Source organism: Ambystoma mexicanum, chromosome 4q (genome assembly GCF_040938575.1).
Source record: "Ambystoma mexicanum isolate Mex_15411 chromosome 4q, UKY_AmexF1_1, whole genome shotgun sequence".
Taxonomy (NCBI): Eukaryota; Metazoa; Chordata; class Amphibia; order Caudata; family Ambystomatidae; genus Ambystoma; species Ambystoma mexicanum.
In genome coordinates, this window is record NC_090928.1 from 113,289,042 (window position 1) to 113,304,486 (window position 15,445).

Sequence of the window (15,445 nt, forward strand, 5' to 3'; positions counted from 1 at the left end):
TTTAGACAAAGATATAAAAAGGTCCCTAGTCTATGTCTATTTTCTCTGCCACCTGACACAAAAGCTGACATAGTCTGTTTCAAACGGTGCTAGTGTGTCCATGTCTGTGCTTGACATGCATGGGTCTTGTATCAAGTGAAAGTCAGCGAAGGTGTGCTTACTGAAAAAGCACTGTATTGACCTTTAAGGGACAGACCGCCGAGGCTCAGGTGCTCTACGGTGGCCTGAGAGATGATTTTATATGAGTGCCTTACTCAGTGAGTGTGTGAAGGACAGAGGTCAGCAGAATGGCGCAATCCGCAATGTTTGGTTTATGCAAATGCATGAGTAGTCAAGCACGTTGACAGTGGCTGCCAGATGGGCTGCAGTTACTGATACGATCTGGAGCCTTTTCTTTTCTTTGGTGGGTGTAATTAAGACTACAAGTGCAAGTACAAATTCACCTTTGGTACAAGCCCGTACTACACAGTAAAGTGGTAGCGATGGCTGAGCAGCCAGACTTATCTCAAGAGTAAAGTGAGCAGTATCAACAGTTACACAAAGGACAGCAACCACTACGGTTCAAACAAACACTGGCTCAAGGTTTCTGAGTAAAAGAATATACATTTATTTACACATTCATTTGTATAACAGTTCACCAAATAAAGCAGCAGAAAAATCACACTCTTAATACGCTACACAACAGCCAATGAATTCTGGACAAGTTAAGCTCAAAATGAAGTGTGAGCAAAATGGCACTCCAGCAATTTAAAAAGGGAGGGAAAGTCACGGTTATACAGAATTAAGCAGCACCAACAAGTAAGTAGGCAGGGCAATCTATAAAAGGCTTACTACAACTAGGATTCAAATCAATAGGCCTGGCCCAATGTTAATGGTTCAGAGTCTTTCAGAGGATCACACAGTTCAGAGTAGTTCGCGGGTAAGTCTTTGCCAAGAGTTCGAAACGATGCTGGTCAGAAGAAAAGTTATTTAAAAGAGTAGAGAAGGACAAGCCCTCGGATTGGCGAAAGATTTCAAACACTTTCACCGCGGTCGGATGGAACGAACAACCGGGTTTGAACATTACCTTAAATAAAGAAGAAGGCTGTAGCTGAGGCAGAAGTTCCTGGCAGGTCCTGCAGGCTCACGATTCCTGAAGCGACTGTCAGACTGACACGAAGTAGGAAGACTGGAGGGTCCTGCACTGCCCAGGGAAGAAACCATCAGCAGAGCAAAGCAACAAATGAGAGGGGCATTCCTTAAAACCCAAATAGGTTCTGAGCCTCCTGGCTATCCGGTTCACTGCAGCGATGCACAGCAAATTCGACCAGGGGAGGGAGGCCTTGCTTGGTGTTTGGCGAACTGGTTGGTCCCACCAGCTCAAGGGAATCAGATTTCTTGCAGATCTTCTCTGTCGTCGAAGTTTGGAGATTCTGACCCGCAGCAGGGCTTCACCGGCAGGTTCAGTCGTGGTAGTGGTCCTCTTCTTTCAGCTTCTCTTCGGTTCTCTCGATCCAGTGGCGACTCTGCCTTCCAAGTCCCTGAGACCTGCTTTTTATGCGTTTTTGCCAATTCACATAGTCTGGCTGTCAATCACACAGCAGGGGGGGCTGTCCTGGCAGGACAGTCACCTAGCCAATCAATCCAGAGTGTGACTTGGGTTTCCAAGGGAACCCTGTGCAGGGGGCCTAAAACCCCTCCCTCACATCCTGTTCCCCCAGACTCTGAGGTGCCTAAGGAGAGCTTCTGGGCAGAAGCCCGCCAAAGAACAGCGAACAAAGGAACCAAACATGGTTTGGCACGCAGAGTAAAACACGAGAAAGACCTTTACAAAAAGAAATGACGAATAAACCCAGCCGGAACCAAATAAAAGTAAATGGGGTCCAGCAGATTTAAGTTCGAGGCTACTAAGATAGCCTAAAACAGTACCAAGGCTATTTACATAGACCGCGGTAGGAAAAATATGGTAGATACCACTGCCACCAGCCAAATCTTTAAGAAAGAAGGAACAAAATAATGTTCCATGATTAACAGATAAAAAAGGATAACTATTAACCCTTTCCAGTACTCTATGTAAGATAGTATGTACTGGGTCTGTGAATTTAAAAAGACTAATAAAGTCAATGGCAAATTTACATGTTCTGAGAGACAGTAGTCAGCCCCAGAATACGTAGTTTAAAGTGGGAAGTCTGAAAAAGACAACCCTGTGTCACTGCACTAAAGCTGCTATGTGACACACAGTAAAAGATGATGCATATGGCGTAGGTGAGACGCCTCAGTCTATGAACACAAAAATGTAAAACACACAGCAAAACACATGTAAGAGTGGGGAAAAAAAGGCTCACACTCTTACCAGGTGAAAAAAGAAATCCTAGAAATCCAGCCAAGCTGCTGAGGGACTCAGTAGGTAAGGGAAATTAGCCACTTTGAAGAATTCTCCCTAACAGTGGCCACCCTGTAATACAAGCTCTTTTTGACACTCTTAGAACAGGTGAGGTGCTATAACACAGTACAGAGCTGCTTGGTACTGTTACTCACCGGATGGAGAGTATGCAAGACAGGAGGCCAGCACTGCTTAAGACTGGGTAGTTTATTGAAGAGCTCGGTTCGGAGCCTCCAACCGAGCCTCCTCTCTGTGAGGGAATAAACTGTTTTCCGTGATATGACTCTTTGCTTAATAGAACCAGACAGAGAGACTGATCACTTAAAAGAGCTAGGGGAACGCACTGCCACGGACCCAGCTGTAAAGAAAAGGACAAGAGTTAAGTAACCGGAAGTAGTACAAACCACCCCAAAACCCCTACCCTCTAGAATAATACCTGAGCAATGCTCTCCCCTATTTCAACGGGACAGACACCGGAAGCAACCTATAAATGCAGAAGGAGAGAATGTGCTATTCTTACTATGGGTTTATATACATCTAAGGATATGAATTATCAGTAGGTCTTACCACAGGTTGGAGCAGAGAATCTGTATTGTCCAGGAAAGAACAACAACGAAGGTGCAAAACAACAAACAGGTAGGTTAGTGAGGAAGCTAAACCCGGGCGGAACGTGTAGCACACTAGGTTCAGGTAGGTGCACTAACAGCAAAACGTCCCTGCGTGCACTTTTAGTGAAGAGAGGTATGCAGTCCAAAGAGAAAGGATAAGAGTCCGTTTTGCAGCAAGTGGTTGTTATGGCTGAAAAAGGCTATAAATAACCCACAGTGTCAAAGATATCAGTGAAGCAGACTTACGAGTAGGTTGGTAATGAGTAGAGAGTGGTGTCAAACAATTTCAGATGCGGGCGGGTGGTAGGCTGAATGGAAGAGAGAGCGACTATAGGCAAAATAGGAGGACCGGTACACTGGCGGGCAGCAGAATACGTGGAGAAACAGGAGGCAAGACAGTCTGAGACAATATATATGTCTGGTACATGAGCGAGCAGCAGAAGGTAGAATCAGGAGGCAAGACAGTACGAAGGCAAAATATGTGGTCCGGTACACAAGCGAACAGCAAAAGGGTGGAACCAGAAGGCAGGACAGTCCGTAGGGAAAATAAGTGGTCTGGTACATGGATATTTGGACAAAGTAGGATTTTCACAAGAAGTCCGTAAGACGTAGGCAAGGTCTGGTGCACGGTAGAACAATAGGGATTTGAGTTGAGCAGAAGACGAAACTTCCAATTACCAGCTGTAACTGTAAACAGAAGCAGCATTCTTCCAACTTCTGCGGATTAAATCCACAAGGAGGCGGAACTGTGTGAAAGCGAGGCTCCCTTGTCATTGCCTCTGAACTACAATCGGGAGACAGGGTTTATGGGTAAAATAGTCCAGAGTCAGTGCGTTATGCGCTGCTGCGCTATTCTCCACGGCAGCTACCAGTGAGAATAGAATGGGGCTGCAAAGTGGCGCACACTCCTGTGTAGAGCTATAACTATCCTGAAAGACATGTTTGAGGTGTTCCAACCACCCCGATGAGAAGGGGAGGCAAGAGGGGCATGAGACAGACGACGAGGCAGGCTCCGAAGTGTAACAGGTACCCCTCTCTTCATTGCCCAGTTCAGGCTGTCAGATGTGCCCCTCCACTGGGACACTGTTTTGCGAGAGCCAGGTTTTCATTGACGGCTGCCATGCCTCTATGCGATAGGTGGTTAGGGCAGGTATCTTCTTCTTGTCAACTACACCATATTTTTTATCCATGAAAGTATATATTTTGGCTGTTTCATTATGTATTCTAGATTATGTCCTATGATCCTAAATTGTTTGTTGTAGTACATTGATTAAACAATGTTTGACCTCAGACTAGTGGGCCAAAGACATGTGCCCATGATGGCATCACTCCCCACACACTTCCTTTAATAGTATCTTTTTGCTTTTCAAAGTTCAGTTTAGCCTTCGGCTACTTTTCATTGAACACAGTTCGGTTTCTTATAAACACCCCCCTCGACTAACCGGGTGTGATGAACTGCTTGGCTTTCTGATGTCTTGGAGTCAAGGTTTGTACCACTGAGACCAATGTCTCTCCCCAGCTTGGTAATCAGCGGAGAAGGGTCTTGCGCACCAGGCACCTCTGTTGCAATACACATTGGCTATTGTTCGCAGACTTATAGTTCCCTCTGCAGAGGTTTCACGGGCCTTCGTCGAAAAGGGCAAGGCCGACTCTCTCCTTGTCTCCCTCTCGGTATCTGCCATCTTTCTCCTCCTGTTGAACTACTGTGTTGAGTTAGCTCTTACATCGTGCAGTCTGCCTTGCTCGTCCTGTGCTCTTGTGCTCCACCGTTTATACCTGTGCGGAAGGGAAAGGGCTGTCAGGTGTGTGTGATTCTGGTCAATTGCCTGACTTTACCTGGCCCTGGTTTTGGGACACGTCAGGTAAATGGCTCTGGAGTTAGTCTGTTGTCTTACGTGTTGTGCAAAAGTGTTTGTGTGGGGAAAGATGGGGGTAGGATTTTGGAATATCGTACATGGTAGGATGGGTAAAAGGTCGTAAAAGAAGGGGAATACCGCATCTCACTTGTTGGTGTCCCACTCTCCTCCCTCGCTGGTCCACCCCCAGGAACTGGATCCAATTGTGATGGCTGTGTCCTGGCCACCTGGATGACAGATCCCAGAGGACTAGCCAAGGAGGTAATATTATCCCCACTAATAATATCCCCATATACATGATCGTGGGATAAGGCCATAGGCGATATTATTAGTGGGGATAATTTATGGGGTTAACGGGACAGGCGGTTGTGGGGATGTCCCCCACACCATTAAAAAAATGATGGGGAGTGCGGCAGTGCCCCACGCAGGTTCTGTGGCTTAATGTTGCCACCAAAATATAGCGATATTCTTGTATGGCGATATTTTTGCTGGGATATTAACACAGGGAACCCCAGAGAGGCACGGTCAGGTTTCTGACACTACCCAATAATTAGAAGTTCCACAAAAGTCTATGTTGCGACTGGACCTGTGGTCACACAGTCCAGTCAGACCAGTTTGGGGGGCACTCAGTTGGGACAGATGCGGGCTGGCTCAGCAGCCATCCCAAGGCTTGCTGGGGACACTCAGCTGACACTTATAGGTGCAGGGATCACCCTGCTTGCCGTGGTCACACAACGATATATCAGCTGCTGGGGGCTCCCAGACTAGCAGCTGCTTTGTGTTCACATAGAGGGACAGTGGCCTGGGGCATCCGGATCAACAGTGCGGAAGGACTGTGATCACACAGGATGTCGGCCGGCAGGCCAACCAAAATGAGATATGGAGACGCAGTGCATTCATGGAGTCTGCCGCTGTTCTGAGACACGTGCGTATGGAGTCTCCTTTTAATAACATCCTGTCATGACAAAGTCATGACATATCTTCTTAAAGAGACAACACATATTCTTAAAGGGGCAAGACCACAGTTTACAACTTTATAGACACATAACATTGCTATCAGACAGTCCTTTCAAATCGATAAATTGAAGTCTTTTTACTTTGTCTATTACAAATGTAATGTTCCTGTGCCTGCAAACATTCAGCGCTTTTTGAACTTTTCATGTAAATACTGAGTAAATGGGGTCCTAATTATTGACTGCAGTCATGCCTATGAATGTTAAAGGATAGTTCCGGGTCTTTTTTTTTATTGTCCCTACGGTTCGGCCATGTGTTTTTAAGCATAAATCGGTAGATCTTAGAAAACTTTCCTATGGACCTTACCCGACTTTTCGTCCATTAACGCACTCGAAATCAGCTGCCATTTTCTGATAATCCTATCATTTCCCCCCATCGCCCTGGCTCACCTGCTTTTGCGGCACTAAATCAAATCCCCCGCCCCTGAGCCTGACATCAGCAGACGCGTACCGCCCATTTCCCAACGCCAAAGCACGTTTCGTGTCAACAATCGCTGCGCCTCAGCTAATGAAGTGTCGCCATGGAAATGGCAGGACGCCTCTTTCCTCTATAAGTATAAACACACCGTTTCACAACACACAGCAGCAGATTTTCGATTCCATTACTCTCTCTGTGTTACTTTGAGTATTCTGTGACTCGTTTCTGTGCTCTGGTCAGCTACCTTCGCCGCTTCTAGGCCTTGTGAACACCTGTACCATCTCTGTAAATTATTTTACTTTCTTTACCACACAATGGCTACAATAATGCCGTATATGTACGAGCCCGAGTACACCGAGGAAGAACTACTGGAAAGGCAAGCACGCGAAAACGATGGGGATTCGGACGGCAGTTGGGAGGACCAGTCAACGGATAAAGAGCCTGGACCATGTCGCATGGACGGCGTCGCCACCTGGTGCACGTGCAATCGGTGCGAGCTAATGCCAACTGAGGAGGAGAACTGCTGCTGCCGTGAAAATTCCGGGTGCTTGGCCTACATTTCGGAAGGCGAGCCAAGTCCGCAATGCATCACCGAGCTGCCAGAGTTCAGGGAAGCCTGCCTCTCACGGACCGTGTTGAGGATGATGATGGTGCTTATGCACGAACTTCGCGGCACTGTTCGTCCGCGTAATCCGAGTAACGAGTAAGTATACTCTGGTTGTGATGTCAGTGATGCCACTACTATTTCATGGTCGTCTCCCACATATAAAATTACATCTACATATCATTCGAATGCATGTAAATTGGTTCCATATTGTGCATTTTCTAGATAGAATTTTTTTCAAAGCAGAATGACATTTTTTACCTGAATCGACAGTGATAAGAAAGTTTTGTCATTTTAATACAGTTTCCATCTTTCATTTTCACAGGTGGTACAGGCTGGTGGCCTATCGTTGCTTCACTTGGTGGCTTCACGGGAGGCTCGGACACCGTGTTCGGAGAGTAATACCTGCCTGTGCGGTACTTGCCATTAGACAACATTTCCCCAGCGACAGTGGACAATACCGCGGATTTTCCCTGGATGTGCTGCAACCGGAACTTTACAATGTGTAATGTTTATTATTTATGTTCAATTGAAATTAAGATCTAAAATAAAACCCAACATATATTTTAACAATGGTTGTTTTGATTTTTTAAATGAATCTAGTGTGTCTCCATTGAATAGTCTTCCTGTGCCTTGTCTTGTCACACCACATGTCTCCGGCCAGCATCCTCCCTCACGCTGGCCGCCCACCTTCAATCCACATAACCGTTGAACCCATATGCAGCAGACATACATATGTTATTTTGTGGGTTGGCATCAAGCCTCCCGGCCTTGCCTCCTCCCCCAAAAATACTTACCACACCACTTTGTTCAAGCGTTGGCAATAAAAGGAAGGCCGTTGGATTTTATTGATACAAAACATGGTTATAGGTAAATAATCCATATGGTTGATCATAATAAATCATCCTTTTGGGCACCGGGTACAGAGATGACCCCCTCTGGCCCGTGCCGCCTTGCCACCACAGGCCAGCCTGCTGCTGACTAACTGCCTAGGCATCCAGGGTCTCCAGGGTGAACTGCACCCATATATTCTCCTGGGAGGGTAAGGTATTTATAAACTCACACCCCTGCCTTCCATGTACTAGATCCTGCAGCCTGCCTCTTACATGCAGTTAGATGGCCTCTCCTTGGTGAGGCCCTGCGGCAAACGAGTCTTGTCTGCACGACCACCGCCCCAATCCACCCTCCCCGCCTTATCAAAGGCAGTTCGCACCGGGGTACTTGTGCTGGCAAGTGGAGCTGTCAGGGAGCGATAAAGGCCAAGAGGTGCCAAAGACCATGTACACTTCAAAGTGGTCTATAGAGCATGGGTTGTTGTTCCCATGTCTACCTCCAGACCCCGTGTCTCCTGCCAAGCATCCACCCTCACGCTGGACGGCCCCCTGCAAACCGCATAATGCCACGACATATACACGTCATTCATTCACAAACACACCCCTGTTTCGAATTCTTTATAACCCACTTCATATTCTAATGAGAACTTCTTTGCGCTTTGCTAGTCAACCCGCGAAGGTGCTGGTTATCTGCTCTTCGTCTCTGTGAACTTCCGTGACCACTTCGAGGAAACTCGTCAGTTTGCAACCTGTGAACTGCTCCCTGTTCTACGACAAGAAACTACTCTGATCCCTGCATCTAACTGTTTGTTCGTCAAGGTAAGGCCATGTACCATAATCATTTTGCGTCCAATTTCTTTTTGTTCAAGACAGTACATGCAAGGAACTAGTCACATGTTCTGAGTTTAGTCAAATTATCTTTCTATTTTTTTAAAGTTATTCAAATACTTATCCGCATGTGAATAACGTGTATAGTTCCAAGAACCAAAACGAACCTTGCATTGAACCTTTTATGTGTCATTTAATTTTTTAACACATTGGAATTCATAGAGAATTATTGATCTTTACTTTTCAGAACTTTCCACAATGCCTGCCTGTTCCATTGGCGGTTGCCCTTCGAAGACCCATAATAAATCTGAAGGTACTATAATGCATGTTTTCCCTAAGACAATAGATCAGATAAGAGAATGGTTCCGATATTGCGGATATCCACCGTCTGAGCTTGAAAGTAGAGTCCTAGAAGTCTTTGCGGACAAGAGGGTTGATCGATACCGCATCTGCAGCAGGCACTTTACCTCAGACATGTACTCCACATCATTGCTAATAAAGAAGAACACACCGCGAGCGAGGCGAAAATTGCTCTCAACCGCTATTCCCACTCTATTCGTCCACATCCCTCCACTGGTGAGTCAAGTTTACGTATTTATCTCTCGGCCTTGCGGTAGTGTGTAGCATTAGCTAACAATAATTTCCCCATTTATGTATCCACTCAATATGAAGGCGGAAGATTCTCCATCCGTGTCGTTATTGCAGTCATCAGCCACTTCAAGCGCCTATCGGGTAATCTTACTTAGCTATTCTGCCACTGACTTGTTTTAGGCATGTAAATCAATAGTTTTAATTTATCGTGTGATTATTTTACCTAATGGTACACCCTTGTACTCGTCCTCTAGTCTTTGTTTTCAGTTATAATTATTGTTATCCAAAATAATGCAAGTACTGTCTTTCAGGGAGATGCTGAGGAGTCCAACGTATTGACGACAACCGTTGATGTCACTCAGATGCTCGAGGTACGTTTCCGGACAGTTCCATCGATGGAGATCATCAGATCTTGCATTCTTGTAGCGTGATTGTTACACACAATGTTTCTTTCGTTTTTAGCCATTGATATGTCCTTCTGTCGTCGCCCTCCTATGTGTCTTCTTTTTTCAATATTGTGTTCATTACTAATGAAAGTCCTATGTTTCAGGGAGTCGATGGAGCATTAGTCCAAGAAGAAGGGGGAGCATGCAGTTACGGGTCGGCGCAACAGCTTGCAGAAGTTTGCACCGCAGTTACATCGTCCCTTGATGTTCTTATGCATTTCAAGGTATGGATACTGACAGTTCGATCAAGCGAAATCATATGACGTGATTACATCCGCTATACTTCCTTCTTTATTAACGCAAGTACTATGTTTCAGGGAGATGACGGAGCTTCTTCTACAAGAACATCACCCCTAGTAGTTGATGCAGATATCTGGGTGGTGACACTTCCAACGATCGAGCAAATCGAATCATATTTAGATATCCATTATTTATTTTAGACAACTGATCATTTGTGCAGGTCTATTTAGATGAGCCGTTGACGCCTGCACAAAGTGTATGTTCTTTTTAACAAAATAGAAAACCATACTAATGCAATTACTGTGTTTCAGGGAGTTACTGAAGCATCATCTTCAATAATATCATCAATGGAAGTCTATGAGGAGCCCGAGGTATGGATCTTGACAGTTCCATCTAACTAGATCAACAATGCGTGAATAATTGTCGTTTGAATGTTCTACACAAAGTGTTCATTCGTGTTTTGCTATTGAAATGTACGTGGGTATTGGTCCCCAAGTACATTTTGTGTTTTCAATATTATTATACATACTAATGAAAGTTCTATGTTTCAGGGAGTCGATGGAGCGTCAGTGCGTGATGGATGCGCTTATCATGAAAATATAGTCGTTGCAGCGCAAGAGGAAGTGGAGACATGCACACACGAGTCGGAGCAACAGTGTCCCGATGTTGAAGTTCGAGGCAAGAAAGTTTCAAAGAAAAGAAAGCAAAAGAAGGTTAGTGTCCTGGTCACTATATTATGTTGTTTTTCACTGTTAATAGTTCAATACTGTAAGTTGTGTTTAAACTGAACATCCCTTTTCCAATCAGTCCTCTAGTTGCGAGTGGGTGTACGAACTAGATCTACACAGACAGTGAAGTGAACGAGAGATGTTGCTTGTCAAACCTTTTGGCAGGGACTTGAGACTGGAGATGCATCGTGCCAATGGGGAGAATATGAAGTGATTGACAACGGAGCTATACCACATCCAGCCATTGATAGTGAATGTCCTCCTGGTAGTTCGGATGCAGTCGGAGATCAATTCACAGAATCCACACCCGCAAAAACTAAGACCGCGAGAAAGTTGAAGAAATTGTTTTATTCACCCATCGCCGGAGAAGGAACAGATGTTGCAATGGAAGAGAATGAAGTGGACGACAATGAAACACCATCAATATCACTGAACATAGCGGAAGACGATATCAGAGATTCTACCTTTCATGTGAGTGACATGTCCTCAACGTTACAGGCCGAACCAGCTGGGATGCAGAGTGACAGTATAAGGAAAGAGGCCAAATTCATTGTATTCGATAGTTGTTTGATTGATATTATTATTCGGATGAAATGTGGGCATTCGGTTGGTGGGGAAGTATGTGGGGAGCCATTGATTAATGTGACTCGTGCAATTCGAGGCACTAACCTTAAAATACATGCCACCTGTACAAAATATCATCCTTTCTCATGGTCTGCACAACCCATGCTGGGGCAACTGCCAGCAGGCAATCTACTTTGTGCAGCGGCTGCACTTTTTAGTGGTTCAAGTTTTAAAAAGTTAGAGTCTTTCTTTCAGTTTGTGGGAATCCATTTCATTGCAAAAACTCAGTTCTACAAATACCAAACCGATTATCTATTTCCAGCCATTAGCGAAGCTTGGAGAATGGAAAAAATGTCTATTGATAGTACATTCGCGGGCAAACGGTTCAGGCTAGCCGGTGATGGACAGTGCGACAGCCCAGGATTTTAAGCCAAGTACTGCACCTACCACTTTCAGGACATGGAAAGTAAGAAAATTGTGAGTTCGGTGGTCGTGCAGGTGTCACAAAGTACATCCTCAGTGGCCATGGAGAAAGTTGGCTTTGTAGCATCATTGCAAGAACTACAATCGCGGGGAATGGTGATCGACCTGATAGCCACGGACAGACACGTTTCAATTGCCAAGACAATGAGAGAAGAGTACAAAAATATAAATCACCAATTTGACGTTTGGCATCTTGCAAAAACAATCAATAAAAAAATGTCGGCTGCGGGTAAAAAAAAAGATATGCAAGGTATTTCACAGTGGTCCAAGTCAATCAGCAACCATCTTTGGTGGAGCTCAAAAACATGTGGAGGGTCGTTGGAAATTCTACTGGAAAAATGGCGGTCAGTAATGTTACACTGTAGCAACGTTCACCGCTGGACCACAAACCAACATTTCCACAATTGTGAACATGGCCATTTGTCCACAGAGGAGGCACGGAAGAAGAAGTGGTTGATTCCCTCATCACCCACTCACAAAGCCATTGAAAAGATTGTATTTGATAAAACTATAACAAGAGATTTGAGGGGACTCACGGAATTCTGCCACACAGGAGATTTGGAGGTGTTCCACAATATGTGCCTAAAGTACAGGCCAAAACGATTGCATTTTGGCATGGAGGGCATGATAAATCGGACTCTTCTAGCGGTCTTGGCACATAACCATAATGTTGGCCGTCAACAAAATAGGACGACCGGAACTTTAGGGACGCTTCGCTACAATAAGGCCTTCACAAAAAGAAGTAAACAATGGGTTATCAAACCAGTGTTTGAGGATATGCAATATGACTTTATTGAGAGACTTATTGTTGATGTCCTAGATAGGCACATACATGGAGTTGTGAACGAACCTGTGCAGGGGACAACTGCATTGCCACCCAACATTGCCTCTGTTCCATGTCCACCTAAAGCAGAGCTCATTGAGAAATACACATCGCGGTTTAAATGATTGTAATTTGATTGTCTGTTCTCTCGAGTCTCCTCATGTTGCAGGCCCATTGAATATGTGTATCTATGTAATGTGTAAATAAAAGTGATTGCTCAGTGTACATGCAATGTGTCTCTCCACCGTTGCCCCTCCCTTCACCGTGCAGTAGTGCGAACCACCCGGGTGTCACCTGTGACTTTGCTCTCGAGTCTCCTCATGTCGCAGGCCCATTGAATATGTGTAGCTATGTATTGTGTAAATAAAAGTGATTGCTCAGTGTACATGCAATGTGTCTCTCCAACCTTGTTCATTTGCGCATTGAATTAAACCAAACAGTAATATAAATCATTTTTCAAAATATATAGAATGTCTCCGTATTTATGGTTCTCTGGGGCTGCAAATACACGCACACAAAATGCAAAGATGGAGTGTAAATTTCAAGTCCTGTGAGATGGCCTTACACTGAATGTAGCTAACTAGGAATGTGTGCTCGTTCAAAGTGAAGGTCAGCTGCTTTGATTTTTTGCTCGGGTGCCGGAATGGCCCACGACTCAGTATAAGGTTCTATTGTTATTTGACCTTGACAGGCCGGGACCATCCCGAAAGACTTCTTTTTGGGGGTGTGGTGCAATAACGTAAACGATAATGAATATAATTTCAGAAACGAAAGCCATTTAATGGTCGTTCATTAGAAGAAATAACGTCGGCATAGAAGGAGTGGTATTTCGGGGCTGCCCTACGCACAGACACAATTGAAAATGCAAATATAATGTAAGTAACTCTTTAGATGAGTTTATACCGCAATTTAATTACTATACAGTAGCTTTAAAGACGGGTTAAGTTGTACTTGTTCGTTCTATGTGGCATATTGTTTTGTACCGCGCACTATCTTGAGGAGAACCATCTCCTTTTACGGAAGCACCTCAAAACCTTCCTCTTTGCTTCTGCTTTCTCTCTCCCTCTCCCCTGCTACAACTGGTCCACTGTCTGCGACCTCGGTCCTGGGCCCTTCCACTCTCCACCTGCACTGCCTCCCTGTCAACCCCTGCACTGGGGGACTGTCTCAGTATCCTACAGCCCCCCCTTGACGTATAATACCCAGTTGCACTGTCCTAGCTATGAAATAATTTCCCGACCTAATATATAAAATGAATAATTTTAATAAAGATCTGATGGTGAGACTAATTTCATTTTTTATGTTTTTAAAACAGGTACATCCTTCATTATTGTATGTGTCACGAGTACCAGACACCGGCGGATGGCTTTTTCAACCGCCAGTTGCTTCTCCGCGTGAACAACGTTAGCACCCTGACCATTTTATGGGACGATCGCCAAGTACAAGTATGCCCTTACGCGGTACTAACGGCTAGATGCAACATACAGACCGTTGTGGTGGCCTAGTGCCTCGTTGTTGGAACAGCCATGCGATTATCAGTGCGACCGAAGAGCTTATTTTATCGTAAACCAACACCCTGTGTACTGCACACGAACATCGCTTGCCTCAAGACGAACTATTTTGGATCGAGAGCAAAGAAAAATGCAAATCGCAGAATATTCTCTAAACATTTGATGTCCAATAAATGTACTTTGCCAAATGGACAATCTTGCCGTTTGTTTTTAAACCACAGTTTCATATTCCGAATCGTGGCGCTGTATTGTGAGATGATCTAAGACCCTGTGTACAGCAAAGGAACATCGCATGCCTCAAAACAAACTTTTTGGAACGTGAGCAAATAAAAATGCAAATCGCTGAATATTCTCTAAACATTTGATGTCAAATAAATGTACTTTACCAAATTTACAATCTTGCGGTTTGATTTAAAAGTACAGTTTCATATTCCCAATTGTGGCGCGCTGTGTTGTGAGCTGATCTGTGTTGGTTTCCGGGTTCTGTGTGTAGTCGCGTAGAAGACGCCTGGGCGCGTTTGCCTACGCAGCACGTCACGGATAGAGGCGGGGAATATGAATGTTTTGATAAAGTCTGTTTCAGGGGCGGGGGATTTGATTTAGTGCCGCAAAAGCAGGTGAGCCAGGGCGATGGGGGGAAATGATAGGATTATCAGAAAATGGCGGCTGATTTCGAGTGCGTTAATGGACGAAAAGTCGGGTAAGGTCCATAGGAAAGTTTTCTACGATCTACCGATTTATGCTTAAAAACACATGGCCGAACCGTAGGGACAATAAAAAAAAAGTCCCGGAACGATCCTTTAAGTACATTAAACGACAGTACCAACATTATCGACGTTGCCTTTATTTGTTTGTAATGGAAGTCGTTAGCTACCAAAATTGTAACTACTGGAGTAGTTTAACTTTGAAGAACATTGAATGGCTTCTAAATGTTTAGGCTTGGAATTGTATCCCTTTATCTCCCAACAAGTTAACAGTAGCATTGATCTCCGCCTTACACTGACAGTCGGGGTTGACATGTGGAAAGCTCAGTGCCAATTCTCACCACCTAACCTCCTCGAGAAAGCTCATGGCAATGTTCTCAGTGACTTCATTAACTGTCAACTCATTGCTTTTGCGTCCAGTCCTAACACGTGTGGACAGATGTATCACCGTCTTTGCAAACGGACGTTGCTATGGGAATTAAAAGGAAGGCGTTCTCTGCGTTGGGGCAAAGGACCCTTGAGAAATGGCCGAACCACAATGTTCTTTCAAAGAAAATGAAGATTCAAAAACCGCAAGCAGCACGTCAGTCTCTTTCTCGCTTGATCAGAGCAGCAGCGAGTCCTATCTCCGTTTTGATGACATTTAACCACCGATGTAAAATAGGCACCAGTTGCTTGCAACAGCTTACACTAACTGTCGCACTTGCGCAATAATTGGCACATTACCGTGGAACCTGTTGAAACTGACGGTTTAAAACAACAAAAGGAATCAGGTATTTTGTTTGCTGCACAATGGGCCACGCAGATGTTCAAACACTGGTTTAAGAAAATGG

General features: G+C 44.8%; 1 protein-coding gene across 1 annotated transcript in view; it reads left to right on the plus strand.

Moving 5' to 3' along the window:
* LOC138467516 (sodium/potassium-transporting ATPase subunit beta-1-interacting protein 2) overlaps window positions 1-15,445 on the plus strand; it is a 798,058-nt gene that overhangs the window by 598,610 nt on the left and 184,003 nt on the right. The window lies entirely within an intron of this gene.